Source organism: Quercus robur, chromosome 12 (assembly GCF_932294415.1).
Source record: "Quercus robur chromosome 12, dhQueRobu3.1, whole genome shotgun sequence".
Classification (NCBI taxonomy): Eukaryota; Viridiplantae; Streptophyta; class Magnoliopsida; order Fagales; family Fagaceae; genus Quercus; species Quercus robur.
Window position 1 is genome coordinate 14,893,995 of NC_065545.1, and position 17,243 is coordinate 14,911,237.

Consider the following 17,243-nt stretch of genomic DNA (forward strand, 5'->3'; position numbering starts at 1 on the left):
AGTTTCACTCCTTGTTAAGTTTTGATTAAACAAAAATAATTTTATTTTTAAAGAAAAATGATAATGATAAGTTTGAGTTTAAGTTAGACTTATTAGAGAGAGAGAGTTTCACTCCTGATTAAGTTTAAACTAAAAATAATAATTTTATTCAAATAAAATGATAATTTTTTTTGGAGTCCCATCATAATTTTTATTTTTATATAAATTATCAACATTTGAATTTGAGTTTGAGTTTAAGTTGGACTTTTTAGAGAGATAGAGTTTCACTCCTTGTTAAGTTTTGATTAAACAAAAATAATTTTATTTTTAAAGAAAAATGATAATGATAAGTTTGAGTTTAAGTTAGACTTATTAGAGAGAGAGAGTTTCACTCCTGATTAAGTTTGAACTAAAAATAATAATTTTATTTAAATAAAATGATAATTTTTTTTGGAGTCCCATCATAAATTTTATTTTTATATAAATTATCAACGTTTGAGTTTGAGTTGAGTTTAAGTTGTACTTGTTAGATAGATAGAGTTTCACTCCTTGCTAAGTTTTGACTAAACAAAAATAATTTTATTTTAAAAAAATGATAATGATAAGCTTGAGTTTAAGTTGGACATATTAGAGAGATAGAGTTTCACTCCTGGTTAAGTTTGAACTGAAAATAATAATTTTATTTAAAGAAAATGATAATTTTATTTAAATATTGTGCTGACATGGAAAATTATGAGAGCTTCAGGGGTTTCGATTTTATATATATATATAGTTAGTTAGAGAGATAGAGTTTCACTCCTTGTTAAGTTTTGATTAAACAAAAATAATTTTATTTTTAATAAAAAATGATAATGATAAGTTTGAGTTTAAGTTGAACTTATTAGAGAGATAGAGTTTCACTCCTGGTTAAGTTGAACTAAAAATAATAATTTTAAGTTGTGCTAATGTGAAAAATTGTGAGAGTTTCAAAGGTTTCGGTGTTATATATATATATATATATATATATACACACACAAATATTTATTTTGTTGAATAAGGTTGTAGTCTTAAACAATAATTTTATTTTAAAAAAATGATAATGATAAGTTTGAGTTTAAGTTAGACTTATTAGAGAGGTAGAGTTTCACTCCTAGTTAAGTTTGAACTAAAAGTAATAATTTTAAGTTGTGCTAATGTGGAAAATTATGAGAGTTTCAAAGGTTTCAGTATTATATATATATATACAGATGTTTATTTTGTTGAATAAGGTTGTAGTCTTAAACTACAACAAATTTTGTAGCTAAATTTTGTCCTTTAAGTTAGGACTTAGGAGTCTCCTCTTTCTTTTTATTTATTGTAGTCTAAAGCTATAGCCTATTGTTGATGATCATTTTGGGAATCCGAATAGAGAGGAGAAGCCCAGCAACACGGGTAAAAAAGAGCTAGTAAGAGGACAGGAAAACCATTAAGCCTAAGCGGCAGGAATAATGGATCACAGGTCCATGAAATAAACAAATGGGCATTGAGGAAGCAAACGGGCTTAAGAAGCCCAGAAAGAGATAAATAGCAAACCCATGAGCAGTATGTGATGAAGAAAAGTGAGAATGAGCCACAGCAAGCCTAAAGTAATGCAAGTAAAGAAAGTAAGGGATTGATGGCAAGCCCATAAGCCTCAAGGATAAGAGATAAGGTAATTGGGTCAGGGAAGCCCAAATAAGTTAGTAAAAGCCCATGGGAATGCAGAGTTGGGGAAAGGGCCAAGGAAGCTCAGGAAAAGCAAATGAACCAAGGATGCCCAAAAGGAAGCAAATGGGACACTGGAGCCTGCAAGTAATGTAATAAAAGAACCAATGGCCATACTGAGCCATTGGGGGAAGAACAAATGGCAGGACCAAAGAGGTCCAGCAGGATTAGGTCAAATAACATCACAGCAGGAATGGCAGGAAATAATAGCAGTAAAAGAGTAGGCTGAAAGAAGGCAAAAGCCCACCATCAAATAAAGTCCAGCCCCTAAGGCGAGAAAGTCATAAAAGAATGAGAAATCAGAAAACAGCTCACACCATAAAAAGTCAAGGATGGACAGCAGACTGTGCAGACAAGCCTCCAGACCACGGTGAATGCATGAGCAGCAGGTAAATTTTGGACATACATAAAAGTGAGGCACGCGCAAGGTCCAGACATCACCAGCCTGTACCCAGCCAATATAGGATACCATGAGGTCATGGGTCAAAAGTAAGAAGGCATGGTTTGGTGGTGGGGAGAGGGGAAAACCTATTTTGAGGTTCCTGTTCAGGCTTTTTAAGGGGAAATGTCTTGTTGGGATAACATACCGCCCAAAAGAAGAAGGATGAGTTGGAACCACCAGGTGCATGCCATGAGGGATAGAGAGAGAGAGCACCCACACCATAGCAGGTAAGGGTGTCACGGCAGACAAACAAACAAAATAGTCTTCTTTGTCTGGTAGTGGGGAGTGGCACAACTATCACAAACAGACTAGTGGTGGTTGGCAAGTACACCCAGACCAGACAAAGGCGGTTAAATGTTAAAATAATAAAATCCGGTCATGGCAGGCACTATAAAAAGGGGCTCTTGCTATGCACAGAAGGGGGGACACAATCACGGTAATAGGAATCCCTAGGAGAAAATCGTAAAATACTAGAGTAAGTACTAAGAAAAGAAAGAAAAACAACAAAGGAAAAAGAGAGAACTTAGAACGGCAGGCATGCACCAATAAGTTAATTCCCTCTCTCCCTTTCAAAGTTCTGCTCTCTGTCAAAAGCAAAGGGTTCCCTTAGGTACCAACCATTCAGGTTCGGTTTCCTCAAAGTGATTAATTTCCACGGTAGGATTTCCCTGGGAGATTATTCGCATTGAGGAAAATCGTTCTTCCCTCTTTGGTTTCGGTCCTGTAGCACAGCTCGGTACATAAGATTGATCCTATTTCTTTCTTTTGTTAACTCGTGTCTTACCCACTTATTCCCACTGTTTTTCTTTAAAAAAGTGCTTGTAATTATCATTTTTATTGGGGATTATTTACTCACTTTGATTAAAAGCCAAGGTACCTTCTTTTATTATTATTATATGTCTGCTTGCCAAAACTCATCTAAAGTAGCTCTGCTAGCCGTAAGCATGCTCCTGACAAACGAGGTATAGTTTGCGCACAAGCTGGACCAAATTGAGTTGTAGTTGGACTGGTCTCAACTCCTTTACTCAGAACACTTGGGCCCAGTACCACAGGAGGCAGCTCAGCCCAACATTGTAAAAAAGGCCCACATCACCTATAAGCTTATAGATCAATGGTAAATATTATTCGATTGGTACGAAATTTGACATGTGTGGTAAGAATATAAAAAACATTCATTTCAACGGTTTGATTTTCAAAATATATAGCCATGTTAATTTTTAAGTGAGAGTTGTAGCCTTAAGTTACAACTAAATTTGTAACTAAATTTTATTTTTTTCATTATTAAAAGAAAGTTAGGAGACTTATTTTTTTAGAAAGAAGTTAGGTTAGTGGTACCCCATGTTACAAGCTAGTATTAATAATGTACTACCAAATTATGAATAACACAACTATCATCACTAAGGCATGGACCATATAAAGATTCTAGTAATGAGAGTTCCTTTGCAGCGAGTTTCTAATGAGTTATTACTAGAACCTTTATATATTGCCATCACTGTCAACATTTTTTTAGGTAAGACTGCCATCAGCATCAATTCAATTAACATAGCAGATGTAGAGCACTCACATCCGGCTTTATGAATCCATTTTCAGTTAAATTAACCAGCACGATAGCTAGAAATAACAAAAAATATTCACCATAATACTTTATTACTGTTCAAAATTTTGATAAAAGAAAAAGAAAATAGCTACATGCGGTGCTCGGTAATAATACTATTATCAATACCAAGCATATAGCTTTTGTGTGTCATTTTTACCTTTTTAGGGTGAGGGGTGTGGGTGAATAAATTTCGACAAATTGATGCTGTGGTGAAGATGAAGTGGTGACTTTTTGGCTGAGCCAAGAGTGATTTGGTCTAATCGACTTTTTGCTATTTGGATTTGCTTTTTAGAAGGTGAATGTTTCTTTTATGCCTTTTGGATTAAGGGTAAAGGTTTTATTTATTTATTTATTTATTTTTTTGCAATATATATATATATATATATATACTACTATTTAAGGGGCTTCACTTGTTTGGAATTCTCAATTTTGATGCCTAAAATACCTTTATTATGCTCACTTACAAGTTTTCAACTAACGGCAATAAATATATAAATTAACACTCTTATACTTTAAGACCCACAAACGCACATACACTTTGCCTGTTTTTATCTCTCATTCTTCTTCATATTGAAAATATTCAGTTTAACTCTACTTCCTCTTCTTTCTTCTTCTTTTACATTCAAATTTGGTTTCTAAACAATTTAAACAGACATTGTCAGAGGTTTCAATGGCTTTTCAGGTTCTATTTTTTGCAAGTTCCTTTTTTTTTTTTTTTTTTTTTCATTGACTTTCGTTGAGTTCTTACCTGCCATAGCTGCCAAGTATTCATAGTTTGAGGAGTACTTACTTTTGGGTGAATGTGATTAGGGATTCAAAGGTGTTTGATAGTTGCTTATTACCCATGGCTGACTTAGAAATTTCTAAAAGGAGAGTTTGTGCTTGAACTGGCTACTTGAGAAAGAATATTGGTAAGAGCTCTTTCTTTTAATCTGGACCTGCAATCAACCACAAACTCTTTTTTTTTTTTTTTCCTGAGGGGATTACGCTACTAGGGTTTTTTTTTTTAAAGAAATTTATGTTAAATTTATTTTAGGGGATTACACTGCTACTTGGTTTCCCAATTTAAATCAAACACAAACTCTAACAAACCTATACTATTATCTTTAATAACACGCATGCTAGTTACTTGGTTTGTTGATTAAAGTTTCCTCTCTTTTTTTTTTCTTTTTTTTTTTTTTAAATACTTGGTTTAATGCTAATTATTTTTTCTCCCTCAAGTTGACGTACGCACAAATTTATTGGATTACATTGAGAAGGCGTTGGAATGAAATATTAGATAAGTTCGGGTGAGAGACTTTACAAGAATTATTATATGATTCAAACCTCACATGAAGTGGTTGTTATCTAAGAAATTATTGTAAAAAAAATTTCTTTTGTAACAAAAACTATATTTATCATTTGTATAATTCTATGTGAAATTCAATTTACATTTTTTTTATAATAATTATTAATTTACTACTCCATCAAAAATGTTATGTACCTTTTCTCGGTTTTAAAGGTAGTTGATAACTTTTGTTAGGGGTGGCAAAATCTGACACGACTTGTGAAACTGACACAACTAACCCATTAATAAACAGGTCATGGGTTGAGGCTAAATAGTTTCGAGTCATATTCGGGTTGACACGGCTAACCTGTTTAATAAATGGATTGTGTTCGCGTTCAACATACAAACCTGTCTAACTTGTTTGATCTATTTAGCTTATAAAGTTATTAGTTATCTCGGTATTATTTCTTAATTTATGGTTGTTTTTTTATATGTTTATTACTATATTTATGGTTGTAATTGTATTTTAATTTTAGATATATGGAAATTGATAAAAATTATATAGGTTAGGTATGACCTATGAATCAAATGGATTATTAAACGGGTTATTTGTATTGATCTTTACGTCACTTGTTAATTAAACGAGTCAAAACGTGTCGGGTCAAGTCGACCTGTTTATTAAACAAGTTGTGTTCAGGCTAAGGATTCTTGACTCGTTTATTAAATAGGTCAGGTTCGGGTCAACCCATATAGCCGAATACTCATAGTTTGAAACGACATGAACCCGACCCGTGAACACAAATTTCAACCCTTAATAGTAAGTGGCTAACTTTTAGGATTAAACAAAAATTGATAACTGTTAATAATTTTTTTTTTAAAAAAAACAACACCAAAAAAAGAAAAAGAAAAAAGAATTAGATCTTGGAGCCTTTCCTTTAACACAAAAATAAATAAAAACAAAAACAAAAACAAGAAAATGTGAGCCTTTTACCGTTAAAAAAAAATATAGTTACAAAATTATATAGGTTAGGTATGACCTATGAATCAAATAGATTATTAAACGGGTTATTTGTATTGATCTTTACATCACTTGTTAATTAAACGAGTCAAAATGTGTCGGGTTGGGTTGACCTGTTTATTAAACAAGTTGTGTTCAGGCTGAGGATTCTTGACTCATTTATTAAATAGGTCAGGTTCAAGTTAATCCATATAGTTGAATACTCATAGTTTGAAATGACACGAACCCGACCCGTGAACACAAATTTCAACCCTTAATAGTAAGTGGCTAACTTTTAGGATTAAACAAAAATTGATAACTGTTATTATTATTATTATTATTATTTTATAAAAAAAACACAATACCAAAAAAAGAAAAAGAAAAAAGAAGTGGATCTTGGAGCCTTTCCTTTAACACAAAAAAAAAAAAAATGTAGTTACAAATTTTTAAATATAAGGTTTTTTTTTTTTTTTTTTTCCTCTTTCTTTATTACTTCTATTTTGGATGTATAGTAAGTGGCTAAATTTTAGAATTAAAAAACTACATTTTAGGATTAACCAAAAAATGATAACTGCCATAAATAAAATTTAAAAAGAAAAGGAAAAGAAGAAAAACAACAACACCACCCAAAAAAAAGGGATCCAACATCCTCGAGACTTTCCTTTAAAAAAAAAAACTAAAAAAAAAAAAAAAATGTGAGCCTTTTACCATTAAAAAAAGAAAAGAAAAGTAGTTACTAAATCTTTTTTATTTTATTTTTTATTTTTAATACAAGATAGAAATTCTACTATAACCTAATCTTAGTGTATATGTGTGTAAAGCTCCCTCATAGAGACTTGAGCCCCAACTCTTGCCACCCACACCTTACAAGCACTTATACTTGCAGAGTGACCATTGCAGTAAGAATGTGTAGTTGTGTAGTTGCTATATCTTAAATTGAAGCTCTTTTTAACCTTTTGTTATGGATGTGAGTACATGGCTAAGTTTTAGGATTAAAACACTACATTTTAGGGTTAAACAAAAATTGTTAACTGCCATAAATAAAATAAAATAAAAACAACAACAACAACAACACCCAAACAAAAACAAACATGGATCTTGGATGCTTTTCATATAACAAAAATAAATGACCAAAAAAAACCTAACACAAAAAAAAAAAAAAAAATGTGAGCATTTTACTGTTACAAAAATAAATAAAAACTATTAAAATTTTGTACTTTGTTTTATTATGAATTTGTATTAAGTGGTTACATTAATCTAGGACTATCATAAATAAATAACAGCTATGTCCATTTTTCTCAAAAAAAAACCCACATCTATTTTTATTTCCATAAAAATGTTACATACAGTTTCTTGGTTTTAAAGATAGCTGTTAAAACCTGAATTGTAGCTCTTTTTGACTTTTGTTATGGTAGTGTAGTAAATGACTAAATGTTAGGATTAAAGACAAGTAGATAACTCCCATAAATAAATCAAAATTTTCTCTTTAAAAAAATAAGAAACAATTGAGAAAAGAGATGTAAATAAAAGTTTGGATAAATGAATGATTTCAAAATGAAGAATTCTCAAATATCAGACTAAATTCAGTACTAATAATAAAAATGAATAGATATGCGCTTTAACAATTTTAACTTAGTAATACTATTATTTAAGCATATTTTATATTTTAGATGGTAGACACGATTCAATTGCCCTTGCACTCTACCACGCTTATTATTTGAGACTGTAAAATGGACCGGACTAACTTGGGCTTAAATTTGAATATAACTGCAGAATTCTACATTTAAAAAAAAAAAAAAAAAACCTATGAAAAAAGCAATGTAATATATTAGTACTAGTCGCTAACCCGTGCGATGCACGGGATAGTTAAACAAAATTTATACACATTCACTTTTATTGGTACAATCATTTGAAAATAATTCTAACTAATACACTTAAAAGGGTTAGTAATTTATAGTACTTACCCCCCACTATTAGTATACAGACACCAAGTGCGGTCGTCGTAGCCCTTTGAAAGAACCTTCCCCAATTAGACCTATCAAAAAAAAAAAAAAAAAACACCCAATTAACAAAATTGATCCAAAAGGGTCTAAAAAGCACACAAAATCAATTCAAAAAACAAAAATATGAGACAAAGTAATTACTTTCCTCTGCCAATGAAATCGTCTTTTGTATTGCTTTTCCAAACTGCAGCACTTATCTCTCTAAGGTCTTCAATTAACGAAAACACAAACTTCTCTTGGAATACCGGAGTATTATGACCATCTATACACACATACACAAAAAACAAAATCAGCATAACTCACTATAACTCTATAGAAGCCTACAAAATATAAAGAGAAATTAAAGGGGTTGAATTTGATATTTACGTTTGGAGAGAGAGAGTTTGCAGAAACTATGGCTTTATATTTCTTAACTTGAGAGAGGGGTAAGGTTGCTAGGGTTTTATTTCTTTACTTGAGAGAGGGGTAAGGTTGCTAGGGTTTGAGGTGTTATAATGTTTTTATTTTTATTTTTTAAATATTGTGCTGACATGGAAAATTGTGGTGCCGGCAGAGGCTTCGGTTTTATATATATATATAGATTAGCTCCAGTGGGTAATCAAATCACTCTGGCTAACTAGGACTTGAACTTTTTTTTTTTTTTTTTTTTGAGAAGGAAGACATCAAACTTTATTAAACAAGAAGGGCCAGATCAGCCTGTACAAAATAATAGATGGATGGTGGAACTTCTTCCATCCAAATTACACAATCTGCTAAATTTGCAACTAACTTGGTCAAACTGTGCGCAACTTTGTTGCCTTCTCTCTTTGTGTGAGAGTAGGACACATTTGAAAAATTCCCTGCTAAGGTACAAGCATCTCTAATCAACTAGAACTTGAACTTGGCCTTACAAAAAGGCATGATTTTGTTTAAAGTGTGTCAAATGAGTCCAGCAAATTTAATCTAATTTTAAGTAGAAATGAGTTTGGAAAATAAAATTTAGACATTTTCTAAATTATATTTTGGTCACATTGATCTAACAATTCATAACCTAAATCTAAATATATTCTTTCAACCCCAACCTAAAATAATAATTTAATAATTTTAAGAAGTGTAACTTTTTTTTTTGAGAAACTAGACCCGAAAGTCTACTAAGAAGTGTAACTTATTTCTCTTATTTTACAAACTCTTACTTTACTAAACTTATGCTCTGTTTGTTTCAGCATTAACCCATATATGTGTGTGATTTTAATTGTTTTTTATTGTACCGTGCATATGCACAAGTTATACACTAATGTATATTTAAAGTCAAAGTTGAGAGAATATACAATTAAATTCTAAATTAGATTCTAATTGTTGTCTAATTTTGTGTCATATGTCCTATCTTTTTCTTTTTTTTTTTCGTTTTTTTTTTTAATTTTGTACTAGCTGAGTTAATGTTGTGTAAAAGACAAAGAGTCTAATAAATATAAATATACCATAAAAAAAAACCCAATAAAAAAAAGAAGAAGAAAAAGTAAATTCATGTGTATATAAAAATAAAAAATAAAAGGAGAGAGAGAGAGAGAGAGAGAGAGTAAAACTTAGGAATGAATCTATAGCTTACAAAATGTGTAACTCTTACATTATGTATAATTTGAACTCTTATATGAGTGTGATTGTGATTGTTTTTAATTGTATTGTGCATATGCACGAGTCATACACTCATTTGGATGAATGGTGAAGATGGTTAAACGACATGTTCTCTAGGTCCATTAAGTTTAACATTCAATGATTTTTTTTTTTTTTTTTTTTGTGAAAATGAAGAATAAATTTTGAAGTGTCAATATCATTTTACAATTAAAAATAGATATATTTAATAAATATTATTAGTTATAAATTATTTATAGTTAAAAATATTTTGGCTGTCAATTTTTTTAAAGTGCTTTTAAAAATATATTACTTTATTTATTTAAAGTAAGAAAGAACTTCAAATATACAATTATATCTTTAACCAAATTACCAAAAAGTATGATGAAGTAAATGTTATTAAATAAGTGCCGAAAGTAGCTTAGAAGTTATAATAAGTCTATCTATGAGTTTGGTATTTAAAATTTTTAATTACTACCTATCTTATTCTCGCACTAAAAGGATAAAAGAAAAAGAAATTGACTGCAATTTTTTTTTAAGGATTTTACTAAAGTGTGCCCTAAGGGCACACATTAACCTTTATATTTATGGAAATATTTTCTCAGAAATTGAAAAAGTTGTCATTACTTTTTCAATTCCTGAAAAAATATTTTCACAAATAGAAAACTTAATATGTGCCCTAAGGGCACACATTAACCAGATCTTTTTTTTTTAAGAAAAATTGCTTGCACCTTAAGCAGGACGGACCGTACATTTATTTTGCAATCAATTCGACTAGCTCGGTGCCTTTATCATCATGGATTCATGGTAGATCAGTTGGAATTGATTTTTTTTTTTTTTTTTTTTTTTGATAAGAACAACACAGAGAACTTTCATTAATCTGAATTCTGAGTAAATAACAGTACATCTCTTCTCACTTGACATTGAATAATGGGTGGAGTGTCCTCCACCCATACTACACAGTCAGAAACTAGTTTGGCATTTCGAGCCATTAAGTGGGCAGCACCATTTCCAGTTCTTCGGACATGGTTAGTAGTCCATACCTGGACCTTCTGCCTCCAGTGCTCTGCTCCTTCAATAATTGGACGGATTGATATCGGTGGTAAGCTTTTCCCCAGCAGTGCATTGGTCACCACTTGAGCATCACCTTCCAAAATCACTTGATTGAGTCCTAGGTCCCCTGCAAGCAGTAATCCCTCCTCAAAAGCTTTAGCTTCCACTTCCACAGCCCCTAACGGTAACTCCAACCTTTTACTCATAGCTCCCATTATCTGGCCTTGTGCGTTTCTGATTACAACACCAACCCCACAGCTACCCGACTCCAAAAACACTGCCCCATCCACATTTACTTTGTACCACCCTTCACTCGGAGGCGTCCATCTCTCAGTTCTCGGAGACGGAGTACCAATCGAAGCTGCATTCAAAGAATTGAACTCCGCCACCATAATTTCAGCTTCCTTAGCAATTGTCTTCCCTGACTTGCCACAACCTTCAAACTTTACAGCATTTCTATTTTTCCAAATACACCAAGCTATGATGGCAAAAAACTCCCAGCTGATTTCCCTTCGTTCCTCCCATAATTTCCACACAACTTCCATGAAATCCCGCATAGGTCTTTGAAACTTTGGCAAAGCAAGCTTTGACTCCCTCCACACAGCCTCGGCCATCTCACAGTCCCACAACGCATGCCCCGAAGACTCTACTTTCCCACATACTCCACATACGTCCTCCACAGGAATTCTTTTGAGCTTTAGGCCGTAGTTTGTAGGGAGGATATTCTTGCACGCTCTCCACATAAAATGCTTTACCTTGCTTGGACAGTGCAGCCTCCAGATAAATTTCCAGAACTCATTCCACTTCTTTGGATTTGATACCTCTCCCCCATCTGCTGATCCCCTTTGTTCCTTCAGCCAACTACATGCCACTTTATACCCACTGCTCACAGTAAATCTCCCATTTTGGGTCCATGCCCAAATTATAGCATCCTCTGGAAAAGTGTGGCTAATTGGGATGCTTAATATAGTCTCAGCTTCAAAAGGAAGGAAAACGCTGCTTACCAAGTTTTTGTTCCAACCGCCACCCTCTCGATCTAGAAGAGAATCCACCATATTACTCTCAAAAGCATGGGGCCGAGGACTAGTAACTTTGAAGGATTTTTGGGTTGGCAACCATCTATCACCCCATATTCTCACCCTTTGACCATTTCCTATGCTCCAGCGCAGCCCCCTTTCAAGGACATTTTTAGCTTCCATCAAGCTCCTCCATGTGTATGAAGGCTTCTTACCTACTTGTGCCTCCATGAAATTGCTTTCCGGAAAATACTTCGCTTTTAAGACTCTGTGTGTAAGAGAATCCGGATTTTGCATAAGCCTCCACCCTTGCTTTGCAAGTAAAGCTAAATTAAACGCCTTGAGATCTTTGAAGCCCATCCCCCCATCAACTTTTGGTTTGCACATTTTCTCCCAAGCAATCCATGCTAGTTTCTTTTCCTTGTCACGCTGTCCCCACCAAAAATTACAAACTAAAGAGTTTAGCTCGCTGCACAAGGAGTCGGGGATTTTAAAGCAATTCATTGTGTAAGTTGGAGTAGCTTGGGCAACAGCCTTTATGAGAATTTCCCTGCCTGCCGGTGATAACAATTTTCCCTTCCAACTTGCTATTTTGCGCCCAACTTGGTCCTTAATACGATTGAAAGCTTTCTTTTTTCCCCTCCCAACCAAAGGGGGCAAACCCAAATACTTCTCATGTTGGAGAATGATCTGAGCTCCAAACATATCCTTTACCCCTTCTTGAACCTCCACCTTTGTATTTTTACTAAAAAATAGGGATGTCTTTTCTCTGTTTAGCTTCTGCCCAGACTCTCTTTCATAGTTATCCAGTATTTTGGTGACTTTTAGCCCCTCTTCTATCGATGCCTTACAGAAAACAATACAATCATCCGCAAAAAGTAAATGGGACACTCTTGGGGCTCCTCTACACACTGAAATACCCCTTAGATTTTCGCCAGACTCATCTCTTCTTAGCATTGCCGAGAGACCCTCCGCACACAGGAGAAATAGGTATGGGGAGATTGGGTCCCCTTGCCTAAGTCCTCTTGTTGGAGCAATTTTACCCTTAGGTTCCCCATTAATTAAAACCGAATACGAGACCGTGGATACACACATCATCATCAAAGATATCCACCGATCTTGGAAGCCCATTCTTCGCATCATAGCCTCCAGGAAACCCCATTCCACCCGGTCGTATGCTTTGCTCATGTCCAACTTGATTGCCATTAGACCTTCTTTACCCTTTCTTCTTTGATTGATGCAATGCATGACTTCAAAAGCCACCAAGACATTGTCTGTGATTTGTCTACCAGGAACAAAAGCGCTCTGAGCATCACCAACCACTTCTGGAAGTACTCCTTTCAGCCTGTTAGCAAGAACCTTGGATAGAATTTTATATATCACATTACACAAGCTAATAGGGCGATATTCAGAAATTTTTTGTGGGGATTTCATTTTGGGAATCAAGCAGATGTATGTCTCATTTAGACCATTAGGCATTATTCCAGTTCTAAGTATATGCATCACACTTTGAATAACCTGAGGACCTACCACATCCCAATACTTTTGGAAAAATATAGGGGACATACCATCCGGGCCGGGGGACTTAGTTGGGTGCATCTGCATAAGGGCTCGCCACACTTCCTCTTCCTTAAATTCCTTCAGGAGCTCAGTATTCATTTCTTCTGAAACTCTTCTGCCAACAGCACCAAGACTTGCTTCAAACTCTGTTGGGTAGGATGTGCTATAAATCTCAGTAAAATACTCTAGAATTATATTTTCAACCACCTCTCTGTCCTCTGTCCATCTTCCCTGCGGATCACAAATTCCTTCAATTCTGTTTTTTCTTTGTCGATTGTTGGCCGTGGCGTGAAAGAACTTAGTATTCCGGTCTCCACATTTGATCCATAGCGCCCTTGATCTCTGGTTCCACATCAATTCTTCCCGAAATAGCACCTCATTTATTTCCTTTTTTAAGCCTTGAATCTCTTCCGCTGACTCATGAAGCAAATTTAATTCTTCCAGTTGCTGTAGGCGCCTTTGTTTCTGTTTCAGAACTCTATTAACATTCCCAAATACTTTGTAGTTCCAATCCTGAAGACGACCTTTGCATCTTTGAAGACGTTTCTGAATTGACATTTCTGGACTACAGTTCCACGGATCCCACGCCGATTCTATAACTTCTCTGCAACTCTCTTCCCTAGTCCACATCTCTTCAAACATGAATCTTCTCTTAACTACCCTTTTTGGACCTCTCATTCTAAGAGACAGAGACAGTAAACAATGGTCCGAAGCTGCCATTGCTCTATGATAAACCTTCGCTTCCGGGAACAAGTTTAACCACTCCTCATTAGCTACCATTCTATCCAACCTAACCAACGTTCGTTGTTCCCCCAATCTCCCATTACACCAGGTAAACTGCTGACCCACAAAACCCATGTCAATAAGCCCACAATAACACAAACAATCTCTAAACCCTTTCATCTGCCTAGCATCTCTTTCCAACCAACCCAACTTTTCATCAGAATTAAGAATCTCATTAAAATCTCCAAACACAATCCAAGGCATATGACACTGATTTTTTAAAGAGACAAGTAAATCCCAAGAGATTGATCTCATACCTGAATCGGGGTGTCCATAAAACCCCGTAGCACGCCACGGCTGAGCACCGTTTCCTTCGCTCACGACCACATCAATATGTGTATTGGAACAACTCTTCAAACGAACATCACACCCTTCTTTCCATAACATAGCCAAACCCCCACTGCGGCCATCTGACTTGACCGAAATTCCTTGTGTCAAACCTATTTTTCTTTGTAGACCCTTAATTCTATTCTGAGTTGCCTTGGTCTCTGCTAGAAAAACCAGTAACGGATCGCAAGCTTTCACCTCATCGGCGAGAGCACGAACCGCCGGAGCTGATCCCATTCCCCGGCAGTTCCACGCTAGGATAGTCATTGAGCTCGGCGGTGCTGCCTCGCAGCAACCGCCACTCCGCCATCCTTGGTTTTTGCTTTCCCTGTACTTTCCTTGCTTTGCACCTCACCCTTCCTACGTTTTGTGTTTCTGAGCTGCTGATCCAGTTCTTCCAGTTGTGTAGGACCTTCTCTTTTCCTCTGAATAGGGCCGGACATCTCTTTACTTTCTTTACACAAACCAGCCCGGGCCCTTCTCTTCCAATGACCACTATTTGGGCCTAAACTTTCCGCAACCCAGCCCACATCTACTTCGTACATCATCGCCACTGGGCCGTCCTTATTTTCATCTAAAGCCAAGCCCACTTGACAGTCGTATCTTGGGTCTTGTAGCGCTGACTTAAAATCAAACTTTGGGATTTCACTATGTTGTGTCCCCGTCACTTTTTCCATGCTTACTCCCTTCCCGCCTAATTCAATCCCACTTTCCCAGTTTTTCTTTCCCAACTGAGCTAACATTTCCTTTGTATTTTCACCAAGGTTTCTGTCATTACCCTTTTGGTGAATAGCTTCTGCGGTCAGTTCTCCCCCGTTTGACTTCATTGTCAGCTTCCCCAACGTGTCTTCCTCGAGGATTGATACTTCCGTTACTTGCTCATCACGCGCCACCGCCCTTCTTGGCTCAACCAGATCAATCCGCCCCCCTTCCAAGCCAAACTTTGGGTTACTTCTTGTATCGCCACCCTCCTTCTTATTTGCGAAGCTATACTCACCTCCCGACCGCCTTGCTGGTTCCCCTCTCAGCCAAGCCCCATATTGGAGCTCACCCCTCTCTTCTACCTTGTCACTTCCTGCACCCTCCGGGCACTCCTTCAGGTCATGTTCTAAAAGACCACATCGATAACAGAAGTTTGGCAAGCGTTCATATTTGAAATGCACCCACCTCGCTTCTTCCCCCTCCAAATTAATTTTTCGACCTCTGATTAACTTCCGTGTAACATCTACTTCAACTCGAACTCGAAGATATCTCCCCCACTGAACACCGGTGTCCGCCACATCTACCTCCATTACCTTACCCAAACTAGCTCCAATAGCTCTCCCCGTTTCTCTAGTTCTGCTCTTGAGGGGAAGATTGTAGATTTGCACCCAGAATGGTGACCATTTCAGCACAATGTCTTTCGGGTCTTGCTCTCCTTCGAACTCTTGCAAAAGCATCAGCTGTTTTTCGTAGTGCCACGGTCTCATCTCCATCACTCTTTTCTTGTCTTTTGCATCCTCAAACTCTGCCAAAAATAACTCCTCTTCAATCACCGAAAGCTGAAGACTTTTGTTTGGTTTCCATAACATCCTTATATTCTTTCTCAGAGCATCTAACAAAATACCCCTTCGTGATAGTACCCTCACGACCAGGCAGTTTTTTCCCCTCTCATTTGCAGCTCTCGTACATTCGCCTCCAAGAGAAATACTGACCTCCTCTTCTTCGGTGACTTTAAGTTTCTGCCATAAAGTTTCAAGCTCCTCCGCCATTCCTACCCGTAACCAAAACCAAGCCTGACCTCACCACCAGAGTAGAAGGTCACTTGACTCCCACAAGAACCTGTGGGACCGACTCTGCCTCTACGTGCCAAAAGGCTCGAGAGCAAGGCTTCGCTAAGGAGGAATGCATGGGTCGGTGTGGCCCACGTCCCTTAAGGTTGTGCTTTGTGCCAAAGATAGTGGTGGTGGTGCCCAAAATTAATCCGAGGACGCGTTAACGTCGTTAAGAGGTCGGGCGTTAGAGATCTAGGCATGCCTCCCTAAGCCGAAACATTAATAAATTGCAATACCTTTAAAAGAAAAATTGCTACACTTCTTAAATTGCCATTAATTAATTCTTTTTGTGTATGAACGGTATTTCTATTTTAGGTTGCTCTTTATCTAATCACTTTTGAAAAAGAGATGAAGTGACTTTCAATTAATTTAACTAATAAATTTTTTTATTGTTGAATAAAAAATTTAAGATTTAAATTCCATCATAAATATAAAATTATACCGTATATATGAAAAGAGAGCAAAAGAAAGCAAAGAGGTGCATCGTGGCATTTTGAAGTTGAATTTCATTCCTTGTAATGAAAACTAATTAAGAGTAGCATAAATATCTAGAGACAATGGCTACGAAAGTCACCCAGGGAAAGGAAAAATAGGGTATGATGGCCCAATCCCCATGTACAGGTTATTTTCACATTAATTGAGCCCTCATTTTCTTTCGGTGCTACCCAAATTCTCTCCTACTTTAATTTTGCCACTCATAATTGCTAAGCAATCAATTCATGCTTTATAAGCTGGTAACAACCAAGATGGCCAAGCATCTCTATTGTCAACAAGGTGATGCAATAGGAAAATGTGAACTGTATTTAAATCAAAAGCCAATTGAGCAACAAAAAAAATGACTATGGGCAGCAAAATTATTCACAATCAAGCGCAAGCGCGTAAAGAAAATCACACCTAGAAATATGCGTTTAATTTTTCAACCAAATGTTGGAAAGGTTTGATTTTTGAGTTGATGGGATGGAAATTTTTATTTGAAATTTGGTTTGAGTTCGCAAAATTTCAACCTAAGTAACTCAATCTAACATTAAAAAAAAAATGAATATTCAATTTATCAATTGATGTATTTTAAATTTTT